Source organism: Eumetopias jubatus, unplaced genomic scaffold (assembly GCF_037043125.1).
Source record: "Eumetopias jubatus isolate StellerSeaLion01/CBP00866 unplaced genomic scaffold, mEumJub1_p1.0 scaffold_17, whole genome shotgun sequence".
In the NCBI taxonomy this organism is placed as follows: domain Eukaryota; kingdom Metazoa; phylum Chordata; class Mammalia; order Carnivora; family Otariidae; genus Eumetopias; species Eumetopias jubatus.
In genome coordinates this window covers 71,171,483-71,176,502 of record NW_028274823.1, presented here as the reverse complement: position 1 = coordinate 71,176,502, position 5,020 = coordinate 71,171,483, and the positions used below count along the sequence as shown (strand labels likewise).

General features: G+C 43.5%; 1 pseudogene; it reads left to right on the top strand.

The window, feature by feature from the left end:
* The first annotated feature begins 2,036 nt into the window (after nucleotides 1-2,036).
* LOC114210359 (small ribosomal subunit protein uS8 pseudogene) lies at nucleotides 2,037-2,429 on the top strand (annotated as a pseudogene).
* Nucleotides 2,430-5,020: the final 2,591 nt, after the last annotated feature.

The following is a 5,020-nucleotide window of genomic DNA, read 5'->3' as shown; positions in this document are numbered from 1 at the left end:
CCGGGGGAGGAGCGGAGGAAGGGGAAGGGCGCGGCGGCGGCTCCTCCTCCGGCGCGGGCTGCTGCTCGGCGGCGGCGAAGGCGGCGCGCGCCTGGCGCGCGAGCTCCGCCCCGGGCCGGGAGCGCGGCGCGGCGCGGCGCCCGAGCAGGAAGCGGCGGCCTCGGAGGAGGCGAGCGGGTCAGGGAGCAAAGGGCGACCAATCGGCGGCGGCTGTGGGGGCCGGGGCGCGGGCCGGAGGAGGGGATTACCGCGTCTCCATGGCGGCAGCACGCGGGGGGCTGGCGTTGGGGGGGGGGGTTCCGCCGGGAGGGCCTCCGCGGGGCCGGGCCTCGGCACCGCCCCGCTCCGGCCGCCTCCCCGCCCCCTCTGCGTCCTCCCCGCCGCTGCCCCTCCGCCCCCGTGAGTGACAGGTGGCTGCCCGGGACCGCGCGGAGCGCGCGCGCGCACACACGTGCACATGCACCCGGGACCCTGGCGGTCCCTGCTGCCTGCGGCCGCGCCGCCGAGGCTGTCACCTCTTGGGTCTCGGGTGTTGGGGACCGCCTCAGACCCTTAACGGCCTCGCTCTTACTGGCCGGCCCACCTGAGTGTTTTGGTGCAAACCCGCCTCCTGGACCCGACTTCTGCAGTTTTCTTACTAATCTTGCAGCAAAACATCCCTGATCCCCAGCTGTCAATTTTATGTAATTATTTAGTCAGAGGTGGGGGCCCACAGGTAGAATAAGAGAGGTCAAGCGAATATTTTTCCGAGAATGGACAGCCCTGAATAGCAGGATTCTTTGTTTTATTTTGTTTTTAATAAACATGAAAGAGGAAGAAGGGACGCAATATTTTTTTCAATCTTTTCCTTTTAATTTGTTGCTTTCTTAAAAGAAGAGTTAACACATAAACATCTCAGGAAGACACATCTGTCTCGTAACAGAATCTGTGTAACCTTGACGATGCCCTTGCCACACGCAAAGTTTCCCGTACTCCTAGGAAAGAAAGAAATGTTAGTTGGCACTTGGTATTTCAAAAGTGATTTCAGGAGCTTCTCAGTCTGGAGGATAATGGCAGCTGTCTGAATCTCAATCCCTACTCACATCTTCAGCAAAATACAAACACCAACAAGCCGTCAGCCCTGCTAGGAGACAGAATGCCAATGCTGTGAACTGAACTTCTAATTACTTCGTAAGTAGAAGAAAGAAAAGACATCAAATTCCAGCAGAGCTCCCTTGGCTATTGCCAAGGACTTAAGTGAAGTCCGGGCTTAAAGCCTCTACAAAGAGAAAGTCCAACACCAAGAACTAAAGCTGAACACAGGTCGGGTACTTAACAGGGAAGAGGTTTGAAAGAGAATGGGACAGGAGGTGGCAGCCTTGAAGAAGCCTTGCTTCTGGGAAAAGTCAAATAAATAAAGAAAGGGTAATGCCCTTTGGAGGCCTGGTAGTGAAGGGAAAGAAGGAAGTAAAAAGGGCAAATAAAAGATCCTACAGAAATAAAGGACAGTCAGTCCCTCCCCCAGACACCGTTATCTATTAAAAACTTCACTTCACTCTACAGATAGAAGAGAACATTCTTGAAGTGGGAACCCTGTGTCAAAATTCCTAGTAACAGAATAACATCAGATTGACTGCATACAAAGCTACCACAAAAAGAAAACAAAAAAGGAATCACATTTCTTATGATGAAAAAAAAATGAATCCTAACATTTTCAGCCAATGAAAATACACACACACACATAAAACCAGGAAGCGGGAGAAATTGTAACACCACAGATCAAACTACCTAACTGACCAAAGCATCATGTATGTGGACCTGTGTGCACACGCAGACATATATATATGCATACATATAGACAACTGCAATCAGAAATTCAAAAACTAAGAACAGACTAGACAAAAATTAGGAAGAAATGTAACAAAAGTTTATCAAATTCAGGAAAGAAATTGGTACTCTCTGAGAAACAAAGAATAATTATAAAATGCCCACGGGAGAATATAGTCAAATAAAAATATGTAAAAAGGTTCTTTCTGCCATCTTTCTGTGCCGCCATAATGGCGCGTATGAATGTCCTGGCAGATGCTCTCAAGAGCATTAACAATGCTGAGAAGAGAGGCAAACGCCAGGTTCTTATTAGGCCGTGCTCCAAAGTCATTGTCCTGTTTCTCACTGTGATGATGAAGCATGGTTACATTGGCGAAATTGAAATCATTGATGATCACAGAGCAGGGAAAATTGTTGTGAACCTCATGGGCAGGTTAAACAAGTGTGGAGTGATCAGCCCCAGATTTGATGTACAACTGAAAGATCTAGAAAAATGGCAGAATAACCTTCTCCCATCCCGCCAGTTTGGTTTCATTGTACTGACAACCTCAGCTGGCATCATGGACCATGAACAAGCAAGACAAAAACACACAGGAGAGAAAATCCTGGGATTCTTTTTCTAGGGATGTAATACATACTTGCAAATAAAAGGCCTCAATGGAAAAAAAAGTATGTAAAAGGACACTGAAGAAAGGCAAGAAAATAATCAAGAAATTGAAAATAAGGTAAAGAAAGAAGCAAAAAGTGTTCAAAGAGAAGTGGTTGAAATGAAAGGAAAGAAGAACCAAACTACATAGAACTAGAGTCCTCAACGTGGAAACACCAGTGAAGCAGAAAACAACAACAACAGGGTGCCTGGGTGGCTCAGTTGGTTAAGCGACTGCCTTCGGCTCAGGTCATGATCCTGGAGTCCTGGGATCGAGTCCCACATCGGGCTCCCTGCTCAGCAGGGAGTCTGCTTCTCCCTCTGACCCTCTTCCTTTTCGTGCTCTCTATCTCTCATTCTCTCTCTCTCAAATAAATAAATAAAATCTTTAAAAAAAGAAAAAAGAAAACAACAACAAAAAACAAAAAAAGAAACTGTAATCTCAGATGTAATATTCAACATAACTACATCATGATGGATAATGCTGTATGGCACATTTGAAAGTTATTAAGAGGGTAGGTCCTGAGAGTTCTCATTACAAGGAAAACAACACTTTTTTTTCTTTCTGTATCTATGAGGTGATGGATGTCAACTTTATTGTGCTCCTCATTTCGCAATATATGTTAGTCAAGTCATTATACTGTACAACTTATACAGTGCTTATACAGTTAGGTCAATTATAAAATTAAAACTGGGGGAAAGCTGAAATCCCAGAAGAGAATTCAAAAATAAGAAAAAATTTAAATTGTATATCAAAAGTAACTTCCAAGTACCCTGAAAAACTGTTCTGGAATAATCAACTCCAAAACATATCTTAGTAAAACTATTGGCTTTTAAAGGCATCAAGATCAAATTACTTATAGAGATCACAAATTTAGGCTGGCGTCAGACTTCCTAAGAACAACCTACAAAGCAAGGCAACAATGGAGCAGCATTTACAAGAAACTCAATGTGAGCAAATACCAGCCAAGGATTTTTGTGTGCAGCTATAAACAAACAGAAAGGAACTGAGTGCAAAAATTCAGAGACCATTATATGCCTTTCCTGGAGAGTGGGCTTCCCCCATCCAAGAGAAAACAGAGGAAAGCCAGCAAAATGACTGATGGAGAACAATTTATATATTTAATTGGTGGAAGAATAGTATGTAAACATTATAATTTCTGGTAAAGTAAAACACCAACAACTAAAAGCAATTGAAGGAGAAAGGAGAGAGAAAAGAGAAAACAGAATCATATCATTGACTATAAAAAGGCAATAGGTGGAAGTCAAAGGAGACCATATAAAATGCACACCCAGTTGTTAAAAGGTTAAGAAACAAAGGAAGGAACTAAGGGTAACATAAAAATATAAAACTTGACCACAAAGCAAAATACATATATTCCTAGATATCAGAAACCTTGTTCTAAAACCCAGGAGAAAAAATTTTAAAATAGCAAAGAATACATACCAGATAGTGGGAGAAAAAAAAAAAAACAGAGTAAGTATATCATAACACATGTAGCAATTGTAAAAGAAAATAATATGACAGAGCATATGAGATCAAACCATATCACGATATCATTTACAAAAGGGCCTAATTTGCCTATTAAAAGATTTTCAAGGGGCGCCTGGGTGGCTCAGTCAGTTGAGCGTCTGACTTGATTTCAGCTCAGGTCATGATCTCAGGATCCTGGGATTGAGGACCGAGTCAAGCTATGCACTCAGCAGGAAGTCTGCTTGAGGATTCTCTCTCCCCCTCCCTCTGCTCCTCCCTCTGCTCATTCTCTCTCTCTCTCTCAAAAAAATAAATAAATCTTAAAAAAAAAAAAGATTTTCAAATCTGTTTATAAAAGAATACCCAAATCGAGGGGCACCTGGATGGCTCAGTCACTTGAGCATTGGACTCTTGTTTTAGGCTCAGGTCATGACTCAGGGTCCTGAGATGGAGCCTCAAGTTGGGCTCTGTGCTCAGCATGGAGTCTGCTTGAGAATCTCTCCCTCTGCCTCTCCTCCCTCAAAATAAATAAATAAATCTTAAAAAAAAAAAAGGAAAGAAAACCAAAATCTAAAAAAAGGAGGAGCTGTGATCATAATATCAAAGTAGAACAGGCCGAAGAACATGGGAGAAGGACAATTTATAGCCAAAACTTCAAGTCTCAATGAAGGCGTATCAGTTGTGTATCAGTTAGGATTTGACCAGAGGAGTAAAACCGTTATTAATGTTATAGAGTAAGGGACATAAGATGGGGCTTAAACTTTGTACAGTGTTGCAGGGTAGAAAAAAAGTCGATGGAACTCTATTTCCATTGTGTGGCAACAGGTCTGAAGTCTGTAGCTTTCAGACCTAGCAGTCAAAAAAAAAAAAAAAATTGCTAGATGTGGCAGTCTGAAGTCACTGAAGTCACTGAACCTTGCGGATGTGAGGCCAAGGAAATAAACCAGTCACAGGAAGACAAATACTATAGGACTCCACTGATATGCGGTACCTAGAGTAGTAGAATTCCTAAGTACAGAGCTTCAGTTTGGGAAGATGAGAAAGTTCTGGAGATGGATGGTGGTGATGGTCGCACAACAGTGTGAATGTACTTA